A 10688-nucleotide genomic window follows, 5' to 3' on the forward strand; every position below is an offset into this window, starting at 1 on the left:
TTGGCCAGAGACAAATTGCATTTGCCAAGAATATATACAATCCAAGTAAAAGCATGCATATGCAGTAGGGAAAAGGAGAAGGACAGTCCAGCTGATGTGGGTTGGCTGCAAATCTGTGGTTTTTCAGTCTGGCAGCCCACAGAAAATTTCTAAGGAATGTGCAAAGGGTAACTAAGAAAAAAAAGGCTTTTGTCAGTAGGCTAGAATATGGTATACAGAGGTCTACTTCCACAGAGAAACTTGTAAGAGTTTGAAACTGAAAGAAATTGAAAGCCACAGGAATGAAAAGACATTTGAAAGAGAGATAGAATGGCTGATAATATAAGTTATAAAATTGTTAATATCCAAAAACCTTAGAGAAAAACTAGTGTAAATACACACTTTCTGAAAGATGACTTCCAATCTGAGAATCATAGAATCACAGAATATCCTGAGCTGGAAGGGACACACAAGGAACAGCAAGCTCAAAGGCTAAGGAAAAAAATAAAAGGTAACAGCTAAGAGATTAATCTGAAATCTATATTTTACTGACACCTCATGTCAACATTTATTATGAAAATAAACTAAAATATAGACAGTCACTGGGGTTATATCTGCAAACAAGGGATTACTCTCAGATGTTAATAAAGTTTGAAATTCACCTTGAAGGAAAAAACAGGCACGCCAGTGGTTTTCTGTGCTGCAGCCTGGCTAAAAGAAATTGAGAATATTTTAATAAAGATCAGGTGTTTCTTTTGACATTGTTATCTGGAAAAAAATACTTTGACAAAGTTCAGTTGAACAGTTTCACTGTTGACTTACTGATATGGTCTCACATTATCTGGTTGGAAATAGCTTAATACACCCACAGGGCTTTTTCATTATACCACCTCACTGCACAGGCCTTTTACCTCAGGAGAGTGATGACCATACTTCCTTTCACAAGTTGGATTCTTTTGGCAGCTATTATCATGCACTGGAGTCAGATGATTTCTACCTTGAATCATAGACCACACTTGGAAAGAAATCCATTTCGTCTTGTGAAAGAAGGAAACCATTCTTTGGAGGCCTCCAGACCATCAGGAGTGATAACATCTCAAACTTCCATCTCATGCATGAAGTGGAAATGCAGTATAAAAATTTACTAAACAGAGAAAGCTAAAACTTCTGAGGCCACTCAAGAGAATAAAACACTTTTACCTGTGCTGAACCAACCCAAACTAAAGTAATCCTACTAGACTGTTGCTAAGGAAGGAGAGTTTAAACAGATTTCAAATAGAAAAAGCATAACATTTTGACATTATATAAACAGCATTTTTAATCTAAAAATAATTGCAATCCCCTTTACCCAAAAATTTTAAAAGAACATCAGTCTTGATTCACAGCTTGGCTTTCCTTTCACACCAGTTTTATACATGTATATATATACATGTATATAACTTTGTGTGAATGATAGAAAATTTGTATTATGTGGAAAAAAAGGTCTCAGCAGCTGCATTTACTACAGCATTGGTTAAATACTCATCTTCCAATGACAGGGGAAGAAATTACATTGATTTAGGGAAGATGGTACCTGGTGGCCATGGTAGCTGATACTCAAGATGAGCCAGAGTGGACCTTGGCTCATCAGGCATATGTAGGCTGAGTCTGGCCCCAAAGGCAGCAAGGCAGTGTTTGCAAGGACAGAATCATGGAATCACGGAATGGGTAAGGTTGGAAGGGACCCCTGGAGGTCATGTAGCCCAACGTCCCTGCTCAAGCAGGGTCCCCTAGAGGAGGTTATTTAGATTTGTGTCCAAACGGCTTTTGAATATCTCCAGGAAAGGATACTCCACAGCCTCTTTGGGTAGGCTGTTCCAGTGTTCAGTCATCTGCACAGTACCTCATGTTCAGGTGGAACATGAAACACAGAGGAGCAAGACAAAAAAAGCGGCGAATCAAAGAAAAACACTTTTGTGGTGGCAGCCCTGAAAAAGGGATAAAGTTAAAGGCATTTGAGGCATTAGAATTTTAAACTAATGTTCAAGAGCTGCCTCTAGGGGTTTCTGCCAAGTTCAGGGAAGCATGACTTTGTGAATATTCACTGTAAATAAGAAGGATAGTACCAAAAAAAAAAAGGTCTTATTTTTGTCATCAATTTCTCCTCTTAATGGAAACCTGGCCAGCCCCCAGATACTAATGGCTTGGGCCAGGGGTTAGTGATCAAAGAAATTACTCTAGTAAACACCATATAGTTTGTAGAGCTTAAGCAAGTGATCCTGGCCTAGCAGGAGAACCATCTTTAAAGCTCACTGCTGTAAATCCCACTGCCTTCAGCAGAAATCAGAGGTGGACTCAACAGTCAAGCTCTGCTATAATTATTAGGATCATCTTGCACAACACTTTCTGACCAAACATGAAAATATATTTGCAAAAAAATTCAGTAAAGTTATGGACAATTAACCACATTTGTAAAATCCAGATAACAGGCAACCAGTTAAAATATCAAGAGAGGTGCAGTTCTCTGAAAAAATTACTATTTTTTTTATAAATCATCAGTCTGCTTCTGATTTACAGACAGATAAGTGGAATGCCTAGTGATCTCTGACAGATGGGAAGAGTGAATTCTTTATACTGTGAATATTAATCACTTCATTATTTTGCTTATTTCTACATGTCCTGCTTTCTGCTTATCTCTACTGGAATGGTTAAATGTAATTTCAATATTAAAAACCATCATCCTAGGTTGAGAACCATGCTAGGGTTAATTACAATGTAAGGGTAAATTACAATGTGTTCTTTTGCCAGTCAGTTTTGACTCTGGGCATACCATACCTGTACAAAATAATGAAGCTGCTGGTGACCTGCACGGCCAGAACAGCCCTATGGAATTAGACGTGCTGTACCATAAAGGAATGACATCTGAGTAAACAAGACTCTAGCATGTCTACTTGAAATCCAATTATTTTTCCACCATGTAGGAAAACCTACATAGCTCCATTTATTATGAAAGAATGACACAACACAGCTACATGAATGGAACACTTCATACAAAGATCTTTTTTTTTTTCTGTGCATGCACACATTCATGTTCGTTTTTACAGGTTCTCTGAACAAATATAGCCTATTATAAGCTCCCATTTCCAAGTAGCACTCTGCTTGGATAATATTTGTAAAAGGACCTGAGGGACTGGGAAGCCAAACACTGAAGATACCAGTGCCTGTCACTTGAGAAGGATTTCAACTAAATTTTTGAAAGTCTCACAGCCACTTGAATGGCATTGGCTTTGAATGGGATTTGGGCTTCTTTGAAATCATAGAATCCAAGAATCAAATATAGGTTGGAAAAGATTTTTAACATCATTGAGTCCACTAGTTAACCAAGTGCTGCCAAGTTACCACCAAACCATGCCCCTTTGTGCCATATCTACACTTCTTTTAAATCCTTCCAGGGAAGGTGACCCAACCACTTCCCTGGGTAGCTTTTTCCAATGCTTGACAATCCTTTCCATGAAGAAAATTTTCCTAATATTGAATCTAATGATGGAAGTGGCTCAGTGAGCACTTCTGCCAGCTCCCTCACTAACCAAATCTTGAGCTTCTTACACATTCACTAAGAAGAGAGTCTTTTCACCACATCAGAGAGAATACCTGAGAAATGGAGGAGGAAATCAAACCGAAAACCAAATTTCCTGCACCTCAAATATTTTTTGTATTAATACTGTAAATGATTTTTTGCATTAATAATGCTTGATACTAGTTATTAAAGGGGATTGATAATAGAAGCGCTGCAAAGAATGGCCTCACCTTCTGATTTTCCTTTCATTTGTAGACCAGTTCTTGTCTCATTCTTTTTGCAATTTTCCAAAGAAATGCCATACAGGAAGAACTGACAGAATCATCCAGTGGAATGATTAATGTAGCAACTAGGCTTTTGGTCTGCATAAGATGCACAGGGACAGCTTTATCATGAGGAGTAATAATAAAATCCTGTGTCTGGTGGTATCTGGGATGTCTGATATGAACTGTACCCACCACAGAAATATTACTGACTCTAACTGATTTTCTGCTTTTTGAGTATCTTTCAAAAGTGTGCCTTCTCAGAGCTGGAAGGGACTTACTATGATTTCCTAATTTACATGGCAAAGAGACTTTATTAATCTATGGTGTCAAATGTAATTGTGGGGCTAATGAGATTTTATATCAGACATTTATCCAGCTAAATAAACAGACCAGACTCAGCTTGTAAGAATGGCCAGGAGATTAATTTGAAATATGCAAAAGAAAGAGTGGAATTTGGTGAAAGCATTTCTTGCTGCAATATGCAGACAAACTGCAAAATTGAAAAAGGCAGAAGCTTTTCTGTCATGTCGTATCAGTCATAGAGCTCAGGCCAGGCTGGATCCCTGAAGGATGCAAAAATAGCTTTCAACTAATTCAAACTAATGAAGTAATTGAAAGCAAGTGCTGATTGTCATCTTTGATGTGAATCAGCATGGAGAGTGGGGAATATGTTTCTCTCACAGGGGAGATGGAAGCTTTCACACGTGCAGAGAGCAAGGAAACATGGTATGGAAACCCCAGCCCAGTGCGGGAAGGCAAGCAGTGAGTGAATTGTCTGCCCTTCCCTTCACCTGCCCCAGCTGGATTCACTCCAACATTACCCTGCTGTCCTCTTGCTCTCCCTCCCACTTCACATGATTCATCATAATTTCTTCTCCTAATCACACCGGTTTCCATCCAAGCTTCTCACCCCAATCCCAGCCATCAGACATCAAGCACATTAAGTTCTCAACTTCCTGCTCCTTCTTCTGCACCAGGCTCCTTTCCCAGTCAGTCCCAGTTCCCTCGCAACTTGGATCCCTGTCTAAGACATGCCCATCTCATCTTCAGTGCACCAAAGACCTGCTCCTTGCCCTAATTCCAATCCATACCATTCAGGTCATCTTTTCACTCATTCTCTGTAGTTTCTTTGCCCAGGCTCAGTAATTCTGCTCTCATATCACTTCACATATCTTCAGTCTCCATATCACAATCCAGGTCTGCTGAGAGCAGCTAAGGTACAAGGCCATTAGAAAGAGTTCAGAAGGGACTCACTGTTTTCATGCCTGGTACTCTGTGCACCCTATCCCCAAACAGCCAGGCAAAGTCTTATTAATGAAAATATATATAAGATATTCTTGGCAAAATAAAAACATGCAACAGCAACAAATTGTGGGTCCCATCCCCATTACTGAAATATTTCCACCCTTGCTGGATGCTTTAAAGTCCTGATGCTTAGGCAGAAGAAGTTCAAATAAATAAGACCTATTAGCAAAATTATTTGGACATAAAGTGCCACCTTAAGTTTGCTCACTGGAGCTTGGGGACACAGATATTAATGCAAGAGACAGTCTTTTTTGAGAAAAACAGCCAAAGAAGACTGGAGAAACCCTCCAGAGATTCTCTGAAAGCAGCAGAGGTTTTCCTGAAGGGGAACAGAATTTAAAGGCTGAAGGGGAAGAATGTACTATACTGAGCCATGAAAACACTAGGGAAAAGGAAGGGACACTCACTGTATCCAAATCCTCAATAAATTTTGACCTATTGATGACAAAAGAGATATCAGGAAGGAAGCTGGAAAAAGCATTGAGGGGATAGTATGAAGGAAAGGTGCTTGGTCTTGGCAAGACAGAATTAATTTTCCTTTCTCGTAAATTATTTTGCCAGCTCTCTTGCAATGCTTCCTTTCTCCTTCCCTTGATTCGCATAATCTCTTTCTAGGGATTGTAATGTAGCCTATATTGCCCTTTTGGTTCTTAAGGAATCATTATTTTACTTCTTCTTTACAGAGGTTTCTTTCTTAAGGGGACTTTTTCCCTAGGCCCAGCAATACAATAAACCCAGAAAATTCAGTGATCAGTGCCAAGGCAACATGCTAAAGACATCACAATATACTATATTATGGAAATCTACATTTAGGGCTTGTGCAGAAAATTAGCCTAGGGAAATGCTACAGAAAAAAAATTGCTGTGGCATTTTAATGTTGGTGGTCTCAGCTTAGACTAAAGATAGAATTAATATGACTATCTATCATTCCTCTTCCCATATACAGGTCCTTGGCTAAACAGAAATGTTTCAAATGGAGTGATGGCTCAGAATAAATTCAGTTTCTACTTGTGGGGCCAAACATGGCCCCATTGCTCCTGTCAGTGGAAGATGTAGCTTCCATTTAACAGTCATTCCAATAGCATACAAGGGTTCCTCCTATTTTTCCATTATGAGAAAAGCTGTGCTTGTGTGAAAGTATGTATTTCTTTAGGGAATGAACCAACATAATCCTGGTGAGTTTTCATGTGATCCCTCCCGGTTTCTCACGCTATGCTGGAGGACATTTAAATAAATATGAAAAGCAATGCAACAGTTGGTTTAAGACAGAGACTGCATGCTGTGCTTCTCAGTTCACTAAAGGTCATATCCTTTGTCAGGGACAAACCTCCTGATGCTTTTCTTCAAGAGCTCAGAATGCCAAACAATAGAAAATTAACAAGGTAACTTTCCCCAGGTGACAGGTGAAGTTAAATTCCTTCTTCCTTTCAAACTCATACATTAAATGTGCAAGCATGCTGTGAAATAAACAGGACACACAGAGTGACTGAAAGAACATCCACATAATAGTGAACTTAATGTTGCGTGAACTGATACGTTCAGCATTTATTTTGAAAATTGCTTGTATTTATTGCTTGTCTTTTTGCCCTTGTTTGGTGAAATTGACAATCCATGCTCAGAAAGGATCCAGAACCCAAACACAGGAAATGCCAAAGGCCTGCAGTGACACAGAACAGAGCATGTGGATGTCAGCAGTGCACCCTGGGCTTCTACTGATGCCCAGGAATTTCCTATCCTGTGATTACAGGTCAGATACTCTACATTACAGTACCACAATGGTCTCCCAAAAAGTCCATGTCCTTCTCACAACTGGGGTTCAGCAAATCTCCATAAAGAAGAGTAAATTCGATCCTGAAGAAAAACAACAGCTTTTGGAGGGAAACTGAGGCACTGGAGGTAAAGTGACCTATAAAGTTGCAGTAGATTAACACTCTTAAAGCTGAGTGTTGTAACTTTTAGCCTGGTGCTGTACCCAGGACCCCATCTTTCTGCTGTGCTTATTACTACCAGATCCTGCTCAGAAGCTCATTGAAAATGAATAAAAAACCTATTGACTTAGGGGTTTTCCAACTTTGCTCTCTAGATCCAGAAATAAACATCCCTGTTTACTTAGAAATATCTATAAAAGGCATCAAAAATACCCCATTAATTTTATACTCATTAACTTCTCATACATGCTTGATTAATTTTTGTGTATCTGGAGAATGCTGCCATTAATGAAGTTGACACCCTTTCACTAGGATCAGAGTGCTATGGATCTACTGGGGAACTGACTGGGGCTGCACAGAGACTTGTGCCTTGTTAAAATTTATTCACTGCATTAGTAAATACATTTCTGAGACCTGAAAAATAATGCTTGTGTGTTTTCCCCTTTTTCCCATTCCTTCCTTACATTTACCTCACTCTCCTGCATTTTTTTTTTTTGAGGAAACATAAAATTCATAGATTCTGATGCTGTTCATTGAAGAGATTACAAAATTCCCTGCATCAGCAATTAAACTGCAGCCATGAACACAAGCTCAGAGATTTATCTTCCATTCCTTCAGGCAAGAGAAAGTTCATGCCCACAGGTTTGCTGCAGAGAAGCTCAGCAAACTCATTAATACTCCAGGAGCAGACAATCAAGCCCTTCAGGTCAAAGAGGAGAGGTAACGGTATCAAGGCTTAAACAGCAACCCTTCGGCAGTTCATCTGGTGCTGGCTTCAGATTATGGAGATTCATCCCTGAGGCTGAAGGCTGGGTTTTGTGTATTCTCTCCCCATTTCACATAATCCTAGACAGTGGCTGGGGCATTTTTTTTTTTCTTTTTTTTTAAAGGAAAAGGCTTCATAAAATACAAAGAGGCAGAATAATACTCCCTCTAGAAGTAAATGGATGTCCTATTATAAAAAAAGCCTAACCTCTGAAGCACATAAAATACATAAACTGCCTACATAAAATGTGAGCATACGATCAGGGCAGAAATATTATGAAAGGTAAGAATGGTGCAAGACACTTTATGCCCTTTTCTGCACTTGTAGGCTTGTGGAAGCACAGGATGTTTACACTTAGAAACCAAAAGAAAGGGTAATTAATGAGTGAAACTTCATTTTCTTTTAGTTTGCTGCTCTAGCTGCCCTATTGCTGTCCTTAGCATCCACAATAACCTCTTCAGCCTCAGCTCTATTCATCAGCTATGAGCACCCCCAACAAAAATAAGAGAGCTATTCTTTATACACAAGGCACTAATTTTGGTAAAGGGGAGGATCCTAAAAGAAACGCCTGGTTTCATAATGTGCACTGTTAGTCAATGCAATTTATTTTCAGCACTACCTGCATTCTTTAAGTAACAATAACTCTAGATTAAGGCCTGTTTACTGACTTGCAGTGTTCTCTTTGCTAGTGCAAGAAAGGACAGAATAAATTACAGGATGCCAAGAATTCAGGAAGAAGTATGTACTGTAGAAGCACACTGTTTCTTCCCAAATAGCGTGAGGCTTTCAGATGGTGCCAGGCAGAAGGAGAGACCTGCACAGACATCTTCCCAAAGCCCGGTGCAAGCACTGCAGGAGGGAAGCAGGTCATGCAGCGCCACGGGAGGCCAGGAGAAGGGTTGGGGTGAAGCAGAGGGCGGTGGGTGCAGAGCTCAGGGCAGCCTCTCGTGCAGGGCGTGGAGCGAGCGTTGAGCTCTGCCACTGCAGCCCCAGCCCCGTGTGGCTGCGGCAGGGCTGCATGGCTCCCCGTGATACTGTTCTGTTTATCCAGTGGGATATTATTTATCCCAGTGCCTCCTGGGATCCAGGGACCTTTGTCCCAGCTATCAGGCTGGAGGGAGCAACTGTTTAGCCACTTTCCACATAAAGCCTTATCCAGGTACACCCTGCATTAACAAGACAGTGCAGCTCTGAAATAAGTCTTATTTACCAAATGAACTGAACTTGCTGGTCCCAGACCACTCCTGGGTACAGAGAACTGCACAGCCAGGGCAAAGGCATTCATTTCCCTGTGGTTTTTTTTTTTCAGTTTTTAAACAAATTGGTAACAATTAAATTAGTTTTTGTAGGAAATATCTCCTAAAAACTATCTCAAATGCCCATGGGCTCGGTGGCAGTAATGGTAGTATATGAGTAAATAAAGGGAGTAAAAAGGTTAAATTAATTCAACAATCATATTCTCTAATCAAAACGGAGGCCAGTTTTTCTCAAAAAGCTATCACTAAAGTTCACAAGTGCTTCCACAATGGCAGCAGAGCAAATGAGACTCAGTTTTAATTTTACCATCACATTTGCTAATCTGACACTGAGATATTTCATTTGCAGTTATTTCTGAATTACACTGCTGTAGCACAAAGCACAATCAGACTGTAAGATCAAGGATATTCCATTTGAGTTGAGATTTCTTTATCTTTTTTTTTCCTATCTTTTTGATATCTATTGAAGATTTCACAATGTAGAATTTGGGCAATAAATTGATTCTTAGATTAAAATATGCAGTAGTATCAAGAACAGTGTTAATCTCAGTTTACTAGCTCACATGGAAACTAAATCCCATATCATCACTTCAAAAAATGATTCAAGCAGATTAAATCTGACAGGACAGCATGGGTAATTTGTGCTATGGTAGCATGCAGTGTACTAGTTTTCAGATAATTTCTCATTTCCAGGGCATTTGAACATTTAGCTTTGAAACTCTGACACATAAAAGGGAAAAAAAGCATTTGAGGAAAACTGTTTTCTCTCTTTCCTCTTCACCTTTTAGTTCACTTTTGAAGAAGTGAAGGAGCATGAAGATGGATTGCCATCTATTGGTGCAACCAAGAAATTCAGTGAGTAAAAATTCCTTGGTCAAATACAACTCAAGTACCAGATTTTCAAAAATCTAGAGGTACTCAGTTTCTATACATAGCACTTGCTTAAATATATTAGATGCTGTCTACCACATACCTACAGCAAATTAAATTACCTATTTAGACAAAACCAGATTTCCCTCTTTTTCTTCCCCAAATGATATACCTGGATTCTCCAGTCAGGTCAGTTTTGAATACAGTCAATAGGTATCAGGGACTGCCTTTGTATTCTGCTATTGTTTATGGAGGCCTTACAAGCCATATCCTAGATCTGAAAAAAAAAAATTAGAAAAAATTAAAAAGCAAAGGTCTTCTTTATAATAGCTCGTTTTAGCAGAGGAATTTTATGTATCTTGGGAAGACACAAGAGATTACATTTTTTACAAAAAAGCTCAGAGAAAGGAAGGGGGAAAAGAAAATTAATATAAAGATTTCAAGCCATAAAGACATTTCCTGATAGGCAGGAAGAGGTGAGATTATATCAGAGAAAAGGACCAGGAAGGAAGCCCAAAAATAACATGGGAGAAGAGACTGAGACCAAACAACACCAATCTTTCATGGTTTTAGCCAGCTGTCCCCTCTACCAGCCTTTCCACCATGAAGTAAGTATTTTGTGGCTAATCTTTAAATTTCATTGACTCTCAAAGCCAAGAGCAGACAAGCTGCCTTATGGATGATGCTACCTCAGGTGCCTGTCACCACACACCAGCTGGATGTTGTTCTCTCCATCCACCACTTGAGAGGTTTACATGGCAT

The 10688-nt window shown here is 39.5% G+C and overlaps 1 long non-coding RNA gene across 1 annotated transcript; it reads right to left on the reverse strand.

The window, feature by feature from the left end:
* Positions 1-6620: 6620 nt before the first annotated feature.
* Positions 6621-10205, reverse strand: LOC137466642 (uncharacterized). Its single transcript, XR_010995254.1, has 2 exons — positions 10099-10205; positions 6621-6763 (listed from the first exon to the last, which is right to left on the reverse strand). It is a non-coding gene; the product is annotated as an uncharacterized lncRNA (long non-coding RNA).
* Positions 10206-10688: the final 483 nt, after the last annotated feature.

The sequence above is a fragment of the Anomalospiza imberbis genome, chromosome 2, assembly GCF_031753505.1.
Source record: "Anomalospiza imberbis isolate Cuckoo-Finch-1a 21T00152 chromosome 2, ASM3175350v1, whole genome shotgun sequence".
Classification (NCBI taxonomy): domain Eukaryota; kingdom Metazoa; phylum Chordata; class Aves; order Passeriformes; family Viduidae; genus Anomalospiza; species Anomalospiza imberbis.